At 35.1% G+C, this 17,265-nt stretch overlaps 1 non-coding gene across 1 annotated transcript; it reads right to left on the bottom strand.

Moving 5' to 3' along the window:
• Positions 1 to 2,986: 2,986 nt before the first annotated feature.
• TRNAD-GUC (transfer RNA aspartic acid (anticodon GUC)) lies at positions 2,987 to 3,058 on the bottom strand. The gene has a single exon. It is a non-coding gene; the product is annotated as a tRNA-Asp (tRNA).
• Positions 3,059 to 17,265: the final 14,207 nt, after the last annotated feature.

The following is a 17,265-nucleotide window of genomic DNA, read 5'->3' as shown; positions in this document are numbered from 1 at the left end:
CTTGTTCAAGACCTGGATTCAGTACTTGAGAGAAGAACCTTTTTCCTATCCCTAAATCGGGTAGGTGTGAACTCCGTCTTGCACCCTATGTCCCTAGTTATCTATCCGATCTTACCCATAAAATGGGAGTCTTATTGAGCCGGCACTGTTGAGCCAACCCTCAACTATGTAAATCTAAGAGCAATCCCGAATAAACAAGAGTTCATAGTTAGCTTAGGATTAAGATCGAGTTACCTAGGTCATCTAGGTGAAATAGTCAGTCTTAAACAGTAAATAACGTTATAAAGTAAGAGTGACTTATTTCTTGGTCTTAATCTTATGCAAACTCATTGCATTGGACGCCCCCACTCTTCATGTCATAACATGTACGTATTAGGATCACATCGTATGTAGGACTTTATAACTCTTTGTAACAACTACAGAGTAAGCCGCATCCAATGGTGTTACCAAAAAAGGTACCCAACCTCATTCATGTACCATAAATCATTTTGACTATTTACTTGAACCCGATCCACTCTTAGGTCTCCACATAAAGTTCAAGTACTCATACAATAGTCGTGGGTCTTAGTTTATTGGATTTAGACTTTCGTACAATCTATGAAATCAATAACAAGTATATTGATAATAGAAAATGTTTATCATTTTACAAACGGCAAGTTTTTAGGACATAAAACCTAACACAAGCATTACATGATAATTCATTAGATTGAAGAATCTCCTGGCTCTTCAATGGGTATCCATTTGAATTCTCAATAATTCTCCTCATCATTATAGATCCTTGACGACCCAGTTGGTCATGCCAAATTATAAATATGTTTGGATTCATGAACTTCAGCTTCATTGTTACATATGTTTCAATTACTCGTATATGATTATAATATAGTCCAGAAGATAAAGTAGACAACTCTTCGAATATACGTTTTTCATTTGATAAAGTGGATACTATATATAGATATTCCACATTATTCTTACTATCAGTCTAATATGATAACCATTGCAATGTATATGTTTAAAACTTAGAAGATTTCTCTTTGATTGACTAAAGAACAATGCATTGTCAATTGTAAATTTTGTTCCTCTAGGCAAAATAATATTTGCTTTTCCAAAACCTTCGATCAAGTTTGCAGAACCTAATATTCTATTTACTTTTGCCTTCAGCATTGTCAATTTGGAAAAGTATTTTTTTTTATTTGTAAATATTGTATGTGTAATTGCACTGTCTGCCAAACATAGATCTTCTTTGCTCATTTTTTAAACACCCAACATATGAAAATGATCCATGTTTCTTCATTGAAAGAAAATAATTACTATAAGAAAAACAACACTTAAAATATACAAAAGTTACTAAAAAAAAAACATGAAGATAGATAAAAGAAAACAACAACATTAAGTCTTGATATTCTCAAAGTCAAAAGAAACATTTGATGTGCCACCAATTGTGTCAATCTTCTCTTCAGGAGATTTAAAGAAGTCTGCCACATCTAAATTTATCATATGGGAAGGGTCAAATATATCATTATTCTGGTATGCAAAATTTGCTTCCACATTTTTCTCTTTTTCTTTCAGAGAGAGGCTTGATAGAGGTCAACTAAGTGTTTTGACATACGATAGGTATGTGACCAATGCTTAGTCATTTCACATCGGAAACATTTATTTTCAACACTCTTTAAACTTTTATCTTGTGGAGCTTTTCTTTTATGATCATCATTTTGTGTGGTTCTTTTGAAATTTAAATGATTAGAATGACCACCAAGAAAATAATAATAATTTCTTCCTCTTCCACGGTCATGACCTCAACCTCGACCTCGACCACGATTATTATTAAAATTCACAGCATTCACTTCAGGGAATGGTGTTGTTCCGGTTGGTCTAGATTCGTGGTTCTTCATCAATAACTCGTTATTTTGTTCGGCCATGAGAAGACATGAAATTAGTTCAGAATACTGTTTAAAACATTTCTCTCGATATTGCTGCTACAGGAGCATATTCGAGACATGAAATGTAGAAAATGTCTTCTCTAATATATCAACAGTAATTTTTTTCTCCGCATAACAAAAATTTTGAACTGATTTTAGATAATGCGGAATTGTAATAACTTACTGATTTAAAATCTTGTAGCTTCAAATGCATCCACTCATAACGAGCTTTAGTAAGAATAACTGTCTTTTAATGATCATACATCTCTTTTAATTTTTTTCACAAGATATGAGGATCTTTTATTGTAAGATACTCCATTTTTAATCCTTTGTGGATATGATGACGAAAGAAAATCATAGTTTTTGCTTTGTCCTGATTGGATATCATATTTCCTTCTTTAATAGTCTCTCCAAGATTCATAGCATCCAGGTGGATTTCGACATCAAGCTATGACAAATAATTATTGTCGTTAATATCAAGGGCGGAAAATTCTAATTTTGTGAGATTTGTCATGGTAGCACTATCATAAAATGTTATACTTATGTTAGAAATTTAATAGATATTGAATATGCAAAATAACATTAAATTTATTAATTATAATGAAAAGAAAAAAACCGGCATACCTTTAGAACCTACCTTTAGTGGGAAAAACGACAGGAGCTCGTGCTGATAACGTATTGTAAAATTGGGGAACACAACGGGAATACAAATATGAAAAAATATAGTATAATAGTAATATATAATATAATAAATAGCAAAAGAATATAAAATAATAAATATATATATATATATATAGGAGAATTGACATGTAGGATGTGGCTATTAGGACACTAACTATATATAAATTTGTGATACATGAAGTAACGTATTTAAGGACACATGGTTGGGATGGACAACTATATTGTATAATAATTATAATAATAATTAATTTTATTAATTATGTTTGTTGATCTCACTATTTTCGGGGTACAAATGCAAAAAATTCCGAAACAGAAGTAGTTTTCATTGATTTTCCGTTCAAACGAACCATTTTGAGCAAAATTTAGTAGGAAGGAAAAAAAGCTTAAATCGCCGTTGCCGGGGATCGAACCCGGGTCACCCGCGTGACAGGCGGGAATACTTACCACTATACTACAACGACTTGATGATGTTTTCATGAGTATGTTAAAGTTTAAAAATGAAATCTATTTAAGGATGACATTAACTAACATGCCAAAATCTTGGAACAAAAGTTTTTTTGGTTTTTGGAATTTAACTAAGAATTAAACCATTGTAATTAAAGAAAAATGCAAATTTGTAAGAAATTGAGAGAAAATATGCTTAATTTTCAGAAACCAAAAATAAAAAAACGTAATGATTACCAAATGAGACTTTAGGGGCCTACAACTTACAAAATTGATCTATTAAACATTATTGAATTTTAGAGATCAAATATATAAAAACGTGTTAGTTTAGGACTAACCTTCAAATTTAAATGAATAAAAATTAAATCTTTCTAAAAATATATATATAACTAATTATTTTTTCAAAAAAGTAAAATAGAAAAAATCTCTTGCATCTCCTTCTCTCCTACTTATCCTATACCAAAAATAAACATAGTTGATGATCAATGGCTCTTGCATCTCCTACTTATTACAGCATCTCATTTCTGGTCTTCAAATTCAATTGCTTGATGATCAATGGCTCCATGTTCAACCCTCAACCCAATGCTCCTTTATTGTCATAGCTGGCGATGTGCTCAGGGTAACCACAAACCAATCCCTTTTCTGTTTTTCGTATCAAAATTCAGTCCTTGAACTTTTAAATCTTCGTCGGTATAGATCTTTAAACCATCAAACATGTATATGGTAAAAGAAATAAGTTTATCTCGTAAAACCATGTGATTGGAGGCTACAAGGTTGGATTGCAAAAATTGGTTGCAATCTAGCTAGTAGCAAAATGGTGTACTTAAAAGATATATGAAAATATAAATACGAAATTAAAATGGTGTACTTAAAAGATATATAAAAATATAAATACGAAATTATAAATTATGTCTATCAATTTTATGGAATATTTGTATTTATTTGGTCCATGAACTTTTTTTAAAATTTTTTTTAAGAGGTTAAATTATAAAAAAAATATAAATATTTGAATTATGGGGTTGGAATTTCATTTTAATTTTAAAGTTTGAAGCTTATTTTAAAATAACTCTAGTAAGCTTTTGATGTTAAATCCATAGATTGAAAAGTTTCTACATATCTTCTTATGCGAACAAAATCTAAAAACATACCTGGAAGAAAAATAAAGACACATGGTATACATTTGTGAACAATAGAGTATGTTATCGTCTTTCTCCTTTAAACTCCACACCTCCAATTTTCTGTTCTATCATTTATTATATTTTTCCAACCATAGTTAACCATCAAATTTACTTTTTATATGTGTTTAGATTTGTTCACTTAAGTAACACAAAAATATACATGAATTTTTCCATCATATTCATGGATTTATCAACAAAAATCTTTAATGGTTGTTAAAAAACAAACTTTAAATTTCAAAAATTAAAATGAAATTCTTCAGAGTTTACAAATATAAATGAAACCAAATCTATATTTTATACGTATTTTTGATAATTTAATATTTTTAAAAATTTATAAATCCACTAGAAACAAGATTAATAAAAATCTACTCGTAAAAACGAGAACTTCAAAATATGGACCAAACGTGTAATGGTAGAAATGATGTAGGCATGGAGCAAAGAGAGAATATAGCCATTTAATCACCATGACTTCCTTGTCTCTCCTATCAAGGATTATTGTGGCCTTTGAATCAACAAGAACTTCTTCATGCACTCATCACCAACCATCCTACCTATATTTGACCTTTCCAATTCACTTATCTATTAAGCGTATATTAAATATATAGTTATGTTTTTCTTTCTTCCTTCTATGTGTATACACATGTGTAGTAAAAATACCTCTTAGTAGATTACTACTCTTTGTATAATTTGACACTGATTAAAAATGAGCATGTTCTTGATAACCATATATTAGATCAAGTCTTTAGCAGTTTCTCACTTATTTATATTCAAAATGATATAATATTTAGAAAAATTGTAATGGGTAGCAAAATAAATTAGGTATTTTGCAAATATGTCTTTGAAATTTGTGATTTTGCACATGTAGCAAAATACTCAAATTCAGATTTCTATTTTCTTTTCGTATTTCTATTTTACCTTTTTTTAATAAACAGTGGTCCCTATTTTCCTCCCTCGTTGTCTCTAATCCGTTTTTTCTTTTTTTCTTTTCCTCCAAAAGTTGGTAGTAATTTAGGATTTATGAGTGGCACCCCTCCCGACCCTTACTCTGACGCCAACCAACACTAAATACTAGGCTCTATTATTTAGTCGCTATGAGATTTCCCATTTCTTTTACCTCTTAATCATCCAGAAATACTCTTTTAAGGGGGTGTTTAGCTCACTAACATGAGTTGAGTTGAGTTAGTTATAATATATCAACTCATTCTTTGGCCCACCAACTTTAAAGCTTGGTGGAGTTGAGTTAGTATATTTTACCAACTCACCCCGACTCTCCATTCTTTCCAGGTTTTCAGTGACTCCACACATCGTCCATTATCACACTCCAAGAACTAACTCTGGGCTCCGACAATCACCTCTGATAGGCTCCAATAACCACCTTCGATGACAATTCCGACGACGAAATTCAGACTTCAACAACCACCTCCGATAACAGCTCTGGCAACCAACTCCAGGCTTCGACAAACTTCGCATGACCAACTCCGACAACCACCTCTGGTGCCCCAACTCTGATGACCACCTTCGCGCTTCTAACTCCGACGACCAATGGCTCTGACAACAAACTCCGATGACCAACTTCGACAACCACCTTCGTAGGCTCCGAAAACCATCTCCAACAATAAACTCCGATGAAAATCACCTTCGATGATCACCTTTGGGCGAGCAACTCTGACGACCAACTCAAGGCTTCGACGACCACCTTCGACGATAAACTCCAACAACCAACTATAATACCACCTTCATGTGACTAACTTTATGCTCCTACAGTCACCTCCGACTATAATCTCTAGCGAAAATCATATTTGATGATCAACTTCGATGACCACTTTCGGCCGCTCAATTCCGGGATTCGAAAACCATCTCTGATGACAAACTTCGACAACCAACTCCAACACACCTTCATGTGACCAACTTTAGGTTCCAACAACCACTTCCGGCTACAAACTCTAGCAAAAATAATCTTTCATAATCAACTTCGACAACCACTTCCGACTATTATAAGACTAATAGACAGTTAAAGTATGTTGTATGATTGTTGATTATATAAAATATATTATTTTGTCTACATTAAGTGCAATATTTATATATAATGAATTCACATGTCAAATGAGTGTTAAGAATATTTAGACAAAAAGTATGTATGTAGTTGAAAAGTATGTAACATATAACAAAAAAAAAAAAAACCATAAAATGAATTTTTTTTCTTTGAATATTTTCCAATAAGAATTAGTGAAAAATAAAGATTTGTTCTCTGATGATCCTCTAAATTTAGAGAAAATTAAAGTGAAACTGTTGAAGAAATATGGTGACATTCCATTGGCTTTTACGATGATAGGGGAGATTTAATTAAAAAAAAAAGAAATACAAAACATAGTAAAAATATAAAGCAACAATAAGAAGAAGAAGAAAGAAAAGAAGATGATAATGAAATTTATGGAGAAAAATTGACTAGAAAGTTTTGATTTCACTTTAGTTTCTCATTTTATTTGACTATATAAATGTAATGGGTTAATTGTTGTTCATTGCGAAAAAAGAAAAAAAAAAGTTCTAAAAATTAAAAGAAAAAAATTACAATCCATATTTTATTCAAATAAAGATGAATAGAATTATTAAATAAAAAGTTTCAAAACAAAAATAGTAATTATAAAAGCATATTATTTAGTGTTCAAAAAACTCGCCAGATACCCAATATGAACTCACAGATATATGAATTCTAAATATCTTATCTCAATTTAACGCTCCATACAGCGTCTTTGTGATGACACGATTTTTTTCACTCTCAAGGGCTTTAAAGTAGTACTTCAATGCATCTAGATTTATCCATTCAAAAGTTCTTATTTTCTTTCCGTGTTCTTCATTTTGTATTTTTAAATCCTTTATTTGGAATCAAATGGAAATGGATGGGTTGATTTTTAGATTCTAAACTTTTTTCCCTCCTTTAATGAACTAATCTTTTAGGCTATGTTTAATTATTTTATTTTATTTATTTGTTTTTTAAAATTAAGTTTATCGACACTACTTCCATTTCTAAATCTCTTTCTTTGTTATCTATTTTTTTACCAATTGTTTAAAGAACAAGTCAAGATTTGAAAATTAAAAAAAAAATAGTTTTTAAAACTTTGCTTTTGTTTTTGGAATTTAGCTAATAATTCAACCATTGTACTTAAAAAAGATACAAATTATGGTGAGAAATAGAGAGAAAATAGCTTTCATTTTCAAAAACCATAAATAAAAAAAACAAAATGATTAACCAACAAAATCTTAAAATTTTTGGTATTTGATTTTTACTAGAAGCCCGTACACCTTTGGTTTGGTTTACATAAGCATTAAGCACAAGGTTCTGAAAGTAAAATTGGAATGATCAATTGCTATAATAAATTCATCGAAATGTATTTTTATTGGACATGAGTTTGATTGTGTAGCACCTCTGCTTAAATCCACTCCATGTGTATTAATAGTGTGATCATTTCACTCCATTCACATAAATTCAACCTTAAAACTAATTTTCAAATCTCAACTTATTAAACTTCCAAAAAATGTATTCTGGTTCTTATTATTTCTTTTCCTTTTTCTTTTTCTTTTTTTAAATTTGTTTGGGTTCCTATTCTGGTTGGTAGAGCCCAAAATTTTATATAGGAGAGCACTATATGCAAAAAAAAAAAAAATATATCTATAAATGAATATAAAAAGTATTCATAATTTCATAAATTAACTAATTTAGTATATTATAATTGCCATCTATGAGTTTTTATGTTTTAAAATCTATCCATGATAACTTCAATATCTAACTTATCAAATAAATCATTTTCAATATAGGTTATAAGACAATCATTCATCCATTGATCTTGTTGGGGTTGATGTCCTAAATCTCGTAGGATTCTATAGTTTGTAATTGTAACGTACAAACATCTTATTTATTTAATAAAATATATGATGTTTTATTTCATTTTTAGTTGTATTAACCACAAACCAATAATCTAAGATCCAAGGTTATTTTGTAGCTTAAACATGTATGTAGAGACAAACGGGTGGATCATGTTTTAAGTGATAACCTAAATGGTCTATAGTAGATGGATAAGGCTGGATACCTTATCCTGGTGACATTACGAGTATAGCCTGATTTGTAGAGGCTATAGTTGTTGTAAAGTGCAACAAATGATATGATCTTGATCATTCATGTGGAGACATATGGCGATATCCTATACAAAGGAGTTTGTATAAGATCGGACCATGAAATGTTTAGTTTCATTATATAACGTCGTTAATAATAGAAACTTACATTTCACCATGATGACCATAGGTATCATGACTTGAATCCTGATTGAGTTGTAAACTCCTACCTATGAAGGCGATCCTTTGATTTGTATGGGTGAGAATGGTCAGATTGCCGATTCAACAAGCCTACCATTTTGGTGATTCGTCTGATTGAGGAGCTGAGAACACAACTACACATGAAGGAATTCATTCATTCCCCAACATCGAGGTAAGTAGATAAAAATGTCTCTCTTAAGGGCTAATTCCAAGGCTTGAACAATATGGTGTCACACTCTCTCCTGGCCTGAGAGAGGTTTGATCATAGTTGGACTATGATTTATTGTTCATTAGAGGGATCGATGGTACTTAATGAGATAAATGTAACTATAGGGGCAAAATGGTAATTTTGGCCCAGTTGTACTTACGAACAATTTTTGAAGGGTCATGATACTGTTGATTGGTTATATCCAATGGACAAAGAAATATATCTATAGTGCGAAGAGTGCAACTGTCGGTCTTTAGTTGAGTGCCCGAAAATTAATGGATAATGAATAATTAATAATAATTTAATTAAAGAGTTTAATTAATTATTCACGTATCGTTGGAGCTTCAAGCTACAGGTCCATGAGGTCCCCTCTGTAGCTCAACGAGAATAAATGAGAATCAGTTTTTAAATTAATTTGAATTATTCAAATTAATTGAGGGAGTTAATTATATATAATATAATTAATTTAATTTTAATTATATATGATATAATTACTATAATGTATTTGATACATTATATTATAAAGTATATTTGAAAGGAGATAAATGATTGAATGTGATTCAAATATTAATTATATGAATTTAATTCATATGATTAAATTTAATATAAATGGTATTTATATTAAATGTCATTAGTGAAAGAATATAATAAGTTATATTGTATATGATACAATATAGAAACAATAGGTTATATGTTATATTTGATATAACATATAGTTTAATATATATTATATGATAAGGTACTTATCATATAAATTTATATATTAAATAATTAATTATTTAATTTATTTAAAATCATTTTTTTTGGGAAGGAGTTGTAACTCCTTCCCCCTCTTTCTCTCCACTACGTGATAGTGGGACAGAATGTTTCATGTTCTTTCTCTGGTGTTTTCTTTCACAGAGTATACAGAAAGTTTTGAGAGATCTCACATTACTGTCATCTTCCTTCTCTCTTTTCTTCTCTCTAATTCCCTCACCAAAATAGCCAGAGCCCACAAATTCCTGGGTTCTCATCCCAGAGAATACGAAGGTAGCCATTATGGTGGTGTTCATTGGTTTGAGTGATTCAGTTGAAGAACTGTTCTTCAAAGGTAATGGGTTATGAATCCTAATTTCTTCTGTGTAATTTAGTGTAAGCATGTTGTAAATTCATTAGAGGCATAATTTTATTCTTTCTCTGTAAACTTCTGTGTTCTGTGAATATTGGGATTTGGGTTCGATTCCCACTTCCACTCAAGGTCCTTTAACAGGGGTCCTTCAATTGGTATTAGAGCCAGAGTTTTTGTCCAAAATTTTTCCAATATTTCAGAATAATTTTACAGTTTATGGTGGGTTTTAGCATTCTGTATTGTTCATGAGATGGATACTATGAATGTTTGTTTGCAATTAATAGATGGTTTCGGGATTGGGCAGTATAGATTCGTTGTTTAATTTACAAAATTGCTTTGTAAGGGCCCATGTTTTGGGGCATTAAATTGCTATAGAGTTTGTAATTTTATGTTCTTGAGTCGTTCATGATGTTCCCAGTCAATTTCTGGAGAAAATAAGGTGAAAATCGAAAGAGTTTCGAACAAGTTTGAAACTGTACAGTAGCGTCGCAACACTGCGATGCGGCGGACGAAAAAAAATCTGTGTAGCATCGCAATACTAGGACACGGCGTTGCGAAACTCCGAGACGGAGATCTCATGCAGTTCAGCTCTGGTTCGCGCATGGTTCGTGGTCCATTGGTCCAGTTCGGTTCGGGGTTTCTTCGATTCGAGCTATTTGGGTTCATCTGGGCTGGTTCTGAAGGAACTCTTATACAAGAGCACTGATAATTTGTAGAAATACAAGTTATTTTGGCTCTTAAGTTGGAACAAATAAGGTTTTTAATGATAAATTCTCCTCATTTTTAAAATAAACCCATGGAATTACTCAAACATTAGCAAACTCATGCAAAATAATGTTTATTACTAAAATACTGTGGCATTAAAGCATTATATTGTAGGATTTCAACAAGAGGCTAACGCATGATTACGAAGTGTCGTAGGAAAAGTTCTAATGCATGGGCCATGCGTCGGAGGGATTCAACGCAAGAAAGATTCACTGATTCAGGCTGTTTGTGTCAAATCACCACTTACAAGCATGGGCACCTGCAGCAGGCGGCGTCTGAAAAGCTTCTGAGTGTCAGGCGACTGACAAGGGCATGGACTTTAATGCTGCCCATCATCAAGCTAGAGATGACCAACACCTATAAATAGAAGAAATCCGTCCAGAGTTCGAAGTTCAGAAAATTTCAAGTTCTCACTCTCAGTATTAGCTTAGTCGTAGTATTAGATCTTTAGAGCTGTGCTATGGTGCCAAGAAGAGTAGAAGGGAAGAGAACCACCACCACCGCCGATCAAGGAGCGGAGGAAGCCGAGCTTGGGAGAGACACTTCGTCCAATTCTTATACAAGTGATTATACATAACTAGAATTGAGCCAAAAAGGACAAGAAATTGCTCTCTGTGGCTTGACTCAGTTCCTTTCATCTTATTTATCGCTTTCATCCTTTCATCTGATTAAGTATTTCTTTTGTAAAGACAATCTGTTTCTTTATAAATTCACATATTTGATCTATCACATTTTGCCATTGTTTATTCCTTGTTTATGTTGGATGCATCTATACTTCATGCAAAATTCCATTTCAAACGCTTAAGCCAACTAAAATTGATAAAAGCATCTTTAGCTTAGATTATTCGAGAGAATAAGTAAGCCAGCATCATGTAGAACGCAAAGTACATCAAGAGATAGAATTACTGGTATTTTATTGCATCCTGTGTTTGACGCATACATCCTAGAGATAGGTTTTGTATGTTATTCGCATTGAGAAGTATCGAATATAGTCTAACGCATAAACAAAGATAAGCAAGCCATCTCATTCACATCACATTCTAGTTTGTGTACATTCAACTTAGATCGACGCATACCACTCGCATCAAAATCCATTTTCACATGATCCATCATTCTCTACACAATCCTTTTATATCTTCTTGCACACACACAGCACCTTAGTGTAAATAACCCATTTCTCCATACATTTAGGAAATCCCTACAATAGTTACAACGCAGGGTCTGTGTTAGCTTAATCTGAATCCTTGAGTTCGATCTTGGACTTACCAGGAACCTAAATTGGATTTATACTTGGGTCTGATTTAGGAAAACTTTAACGTCAATAGAGGAATGTCATGCGTTTTGTTGCACATCTCTAACGCACCAACGCATTACGAATACATCAACGCATCAACGCATCATTCATACTTAGACACAACGTTTTGGAGGGAAAATAACTGTTGCGAAGATTCTTCAAAGTAGATACTTCTGGCCTACCCTCTTCAAAGACGCAAGGGAGTATGTTCGAAAGTGTGACCCTTGCCAACGCACCGAGAATATCTCATCAAGGGACGCAATGCCCTTGAACAATATTCTTGAAGTTGAATTATTTGATGTCTGGGGCATTGATTTTATGACCTTTTCCCCTATCCAGCAGTTAACAATATATTCTGCTTGCAGTAGATTACGTATCAAAGTGGGTAGAAGTAGTAGCTTGTGCCAGAAATGATGCATCGACTGTTTCTAAGTTTCTTACCAGGAACATTTTCACACGCTTTGGAACGCCAAAAGCCCTGATAAGTGACGAAGGTACGCATTTCATTAATCGCATCATTTCTAAATTACTTGCCAAATATAATGTTAGGCACAAGATTGCTACCGCATACCACCCAGAAATGAACGGTCAAGCTGAGGTATCAAATCGGGAAATAAAATCAATACTGGAAAAAGTTGTCAACGCATCGCGGAAAGAGTGGGTACAGAGGCTGGATGAGGTACTCTGGGCCTACAGAACTGCCTACAAGACCCATATAGGTATGTTTCCATACTCTTTAGTATTTGGAAAAGCTTGTCACTTACCCCTAGAGTTGGAGCACAAAGTTTTTGGGCAGTAAAGAAGCTAAATTTAAACTTGGACGCCGTGGGCGATCAACGCAACAGCTCAATGAGCTTGAGGAGTGGCGGTTGAACGCATATGAGAACAACAAGCTCTACAAGGAGAAGACAAAACATTGGCATGACCAACGCATTAGTCAGAAAGAGTTTGTTGTTGGCCAAAAAGTTTTATTATTCAATTCACAATTGCATTTGTTCCCAGGAAAATTAAAGTCAAGGTGGTCAGGACCATTCATTATCAAAACAATCTTTCCCCACGGAGTAGTAGAATTAACACAAGAGGATGGCACAAATACTTTCAAAGTAAATGGGCAGAGAGTGAAGCCTTACTTTGAAGATGGCATAGAACGACAAAAGTCATCTCTCGTATTATGCGAAGTCAACTGAGACTTGCGTCAAAGCATCCCTGCATTCAGATCGACACATATTCCAGGGACGCTTCCTCTTCCCTAATTCCTTTTGCATTATGTATTTTATCATTGTGTTTGAGTTTACTTTGTTTGTCTGTCTTTGCGTTTTAAGATTGATTGTTCATTGTTATTGCCTTCATAGTTAGAGATTTACTTGTTTTAAATTAAAAAAAAAAACAAAAAAAAGTTGTGTATAATCGGGATGGGAACAAACGGACGCGTTAGACTTAAGTCTAACGCATGGCCCAAGTCGAAAGGACGTGTCTCGAAAATTCAAAACACTCGAGTGCTTGGAAGTCCAAGACACGTCCCTTCGACTTTGCATTAAATGCAGACGTCAGGCACCATCTGAAGTCACCTCTCTCTCTCCCCAGCCTATAAAAGTTGAAACCCTTCATTTTCTTCTTCTTCCATCACCTTCAAGCCCTCTGCGAAAGAAAAGAAAAAACCCTAGCGCCCATCGCTTCCTTCACCGCCGTTTGAGCATTTCTCCGGTCATACCTCGACAACGATGTCTTCAATGTCTGATAGCCAGAATCAATCAATGAGCTTTGGAGACGTGTCGCCGGTAAGCTCTTTCTCTTCCTCGTCTATTTCAACATCGCCTCCCCCAAGCCCTCGATAGACCTTAAAAACCACCGTTCCTACTAAACCTCTGCACAGTGGGTCATCTTCCACCTCCCAGCGACCGTCTCGGTCGAAACCCACCAAAGGCACCACAAACCCCTCTTCTAAGCCCACCCAATAGCCCAAAACCACCCAAAAACCAAAACCTAAAACCCCTTCAAAACCAAGGCAGCGTCCTTCATCATCGATGGCTGCCAAGAAACCATATACCAAGCCCGCCCCACCACCATTCATCCCGAATATCTCTTTGGTGGGTGCGATGCATGACCCCATCCCAGCCTACCTCCATAACGCACCATCGCCTGCCGTACGTCCACCTCCTCCACTATCCATACAACCCTTGGCCACCATCTACCCAATTGAAGCAGACGCGTCCAGCCAACCGCCGCGTTCACCCATCATCATCTCATCCCCTAGGTTGCTGCATACCCCATCCGACACCCCACCATTCACTCCACCAAGGCCCAGCTCTGACAGTACTGCGTTATAGCAAAACCTCGAAGAATTAGCGGAATTGGCTCGAAGGGACGAGTAAGAAGTGTTTGGAGCAATCTTGGCAAGTCTGAATCAAAGCCAAGAAGAAGAGCAAGTGATACATTCTGACCCACCCAACACATCACTTGAAATGGATGAAGCAGAGCGCTATGCAATGATGCTCGAAGCGGAGTTAGAAGAAGAAGATGAAGAAGATGAAGAAAGGGAAGTTGGCCCAGACGCCTCACAATCTCGCCAAACTGACACGAATAAAGGGCTCTCAAAAGCAAAGAGAGTAACGAGAAAGAGAAAATTAATCTTAGAGAAAGAGAATGAGTAGACCACATCCGGTCCTGAGGATGCAACGCGTGGAAGCTACTCAAGGCACAACGAGTTAGAGCAGGAATTGGAACATTATTAGCCCACAAGGCAGGAGTGAAGGAAGTCAGCTCTCCAAAGGGAATTGGAAAATGAATTAAGAGAGCTAGTGTAGGAAGCCAAAGCATATGAGGGGGGCAAGCGCAAGGTAACCCATGCGTTACCTAAAAAGACCACAGGAAAGAAGTGCTAGTTTAGTGATATTCTTGCAAAAAATGGCTTCTTTCCCGAACGCCACCCATTGCCAGCATACATAACTGAAACTGTGGAAGCAATAGGTTGGGGTCAGCTATGCGTTGGGCACACAAGAATTTGGTCTAACCTTATCCGCCAGTTTTACAACAATAAGTTCGACATGGAGAAAAATACAACATTTTTTTATGGGGTATTGGTGCGCTTCTCAGCTGATAAGATCAATGAAGTGTTCAATATCACGAGTAATCCAAAAGCAGAAGGAAACTACATCTTAGAACAACCAACGCCGTGAACCAAGTAGAAGATGCGTTAAGAGTGGTAGCCAAGCCTGGAAGCAAATGGAAAACGTCAAGAAATGGAGAAAAGATGCTAGCTTCCAAGAACTTAAAGCCAGGCGCAAATTTATGGTATTATCTGATTAAGAAAAGCATCATGCCTACAATGCATGATGAGATATTATAAAAAATACGCGTCTTGGCTACCTACTATATCATGTAGTGCATCCCTCTAAATGTAGGGAGAATAATAAGGGATCAGATCAAAGCCATCAAAACACAACCACGAAGACAACTTTATTCTCCATGGCTGATCTGCGCACTGTGTGAACGCGGGGGCATCCCTCTGGGGGATGATTATGAAGAGATCGACGGTCTGATGGACATCAAGTTAATCAGGCATTTGCTTCACGGTTCGCCGCATCAGCCTACCCTACCTCGCAAAGAAGTGGTAGTGAGACCTCGATCATCCAAATGCGCCCCCAAAAGAAGACGCGTCCGAATAATTGAACACAGCGATGAAGCTTCAGAGAATGAAGATTATGAAGTGGAGTTTGCACTTACGGATGAAGAAGTGCGGCCAAAACTAAACCTCACTCTCCAAAACTCACCAATGGCCCCGCGAGAAGGGAGTCTTGATCCAACGCACCAAGAGCCTACTGATGTAGATCAAGACATCCCTTGTCCCCTTACTTCACCCTCACCAATTCCAATTCCCACTTTTGTGCCTCCTCCAGCCATTTTTGAACCAACTGGGTTAGGGTCGAGTAACGCAGGAAATTTTGAAGACCCATTTGAAAGAAGTGAAGAGCCAGCACCACCATAACGTGGCACTGACATTGAGGAGTTGAAAACTTTCATTAGTAATCAACTTAGACCATTGGTCGCGTCCATTAAAGGTCTTCAACAACAAAACAGGGTTCTAAGGGATTACTTAAGGCATCAAACAAGAAGAATGCAAGACCAGTTTGTTTATACAACACAGTACATTAATCAGGTCTTAGTGGAAATGTTTGCCCTGCCTCCCCTACCTGCTCATCTTAGAAACCCTTCGCGCTTTATGGATGAAGACCCTGCAGAAGAACGTAGGGATGACGCGCCAGCACAATAAAGTTTTAGGGTGTTGGTTATTTGTATTTTGATTTATTTGATAATCTTTTGTATTTGTTTGCCTTGTTTGTTTATTTCATGTTATCCTATGAAAATGAATGAAAAATTTCTCTCATTTTTTTCCTTGCGTTCGACCTTAGCATACTTTTTTTGTTCTTTAGCTATTTTCTAGTCTTGTGCTTTGCCTTCCCTCAATGATATCAATAATATGAAATCTATAAGTATAGAGTAGGCGTTAGGAAGTTCAACAAAGCCTGAACTTCTCTAAAAAGACTACATGTTTTCTTTCTAACACATGCAAGCTTTAATTCAAAACTCCTTTCGGAACTCTCAAAGCCTTTTCGAAATTTTGTTTCTCTCTTAGCAATGAGGATTTAGCTCATCTCCACATTTGGGGATATGGGAAATCCGAGTTCAGATGCATTAATCGAGTACATAAAAAAGAAAGGAAATAAAATAGAAAAATGTTAAATGCAACTCCTCTGTCATTACTCTAAAGGAAAAACCTCAAAGTGGCATGAGTTAAAAAGTTGGAACAGGCACTTAGCCGTAGTTGGATGCTCGCATGACACCCATGGGGGCAAGCCAAAACGAAGTTAAGTCTCCTAGACCAATGTGTCCCATAAAACTCCTCTATCTAGTTTAAAAAAGTTGTATCATGAAACGCATGAATGTTAGATATAAGTTTAGTTGTGAAGGGTTCTCACCCGTAGTTGGATGCTAGAATGACACCTGTGGGGGCAAGCCAAAACGAAAGTGGGATACCTGGAACAACGCATGGGTAATTGAAAATTCATTTTTTTTCTTTTTATCTGGCATCTATTTTAAAAAGAGCATCTAATGCATTGCTGGTTTAGAAAAAATGGGAATGTTTTGAGAAACGAAAGGAGTTGTTGACAAAAAACTTGCTGCACTTGAAATAAAACATTATTCCTTTTAGAAAAGAATCAACCTGCATTACATTTTCCAAATTCTTGTCTCAAGCTTATAAGTGAATATGATGAGAGGTGAACACTGCACACTAAAGACAAGGGAGATAACAAAGAATTATTTATGGAATGCTTGAGGACAAGCATTGTTCAAATTTGGGAGTG

The sequence above is a fragment of the Benincasa hispida genome, chromosome 9 (genome assembly GCF_027475165.1).
Source record: "Benincasa hispida cultivar pf3 chromosome 9, pf3_genome.v1.1, whole genome shotgun sequence".
Classification (NCBI taxonomy): domain Eukaryota; kingdom Viridiplantae; phylum Streptophyta; class Magnoliopsida; order Cucurbitales; family Cucurbitaceae; genus Benincasa; species Benincasa hispida.
This window is presented reverse-complemented; position numbering and strand designations above follow the sequence as displayed.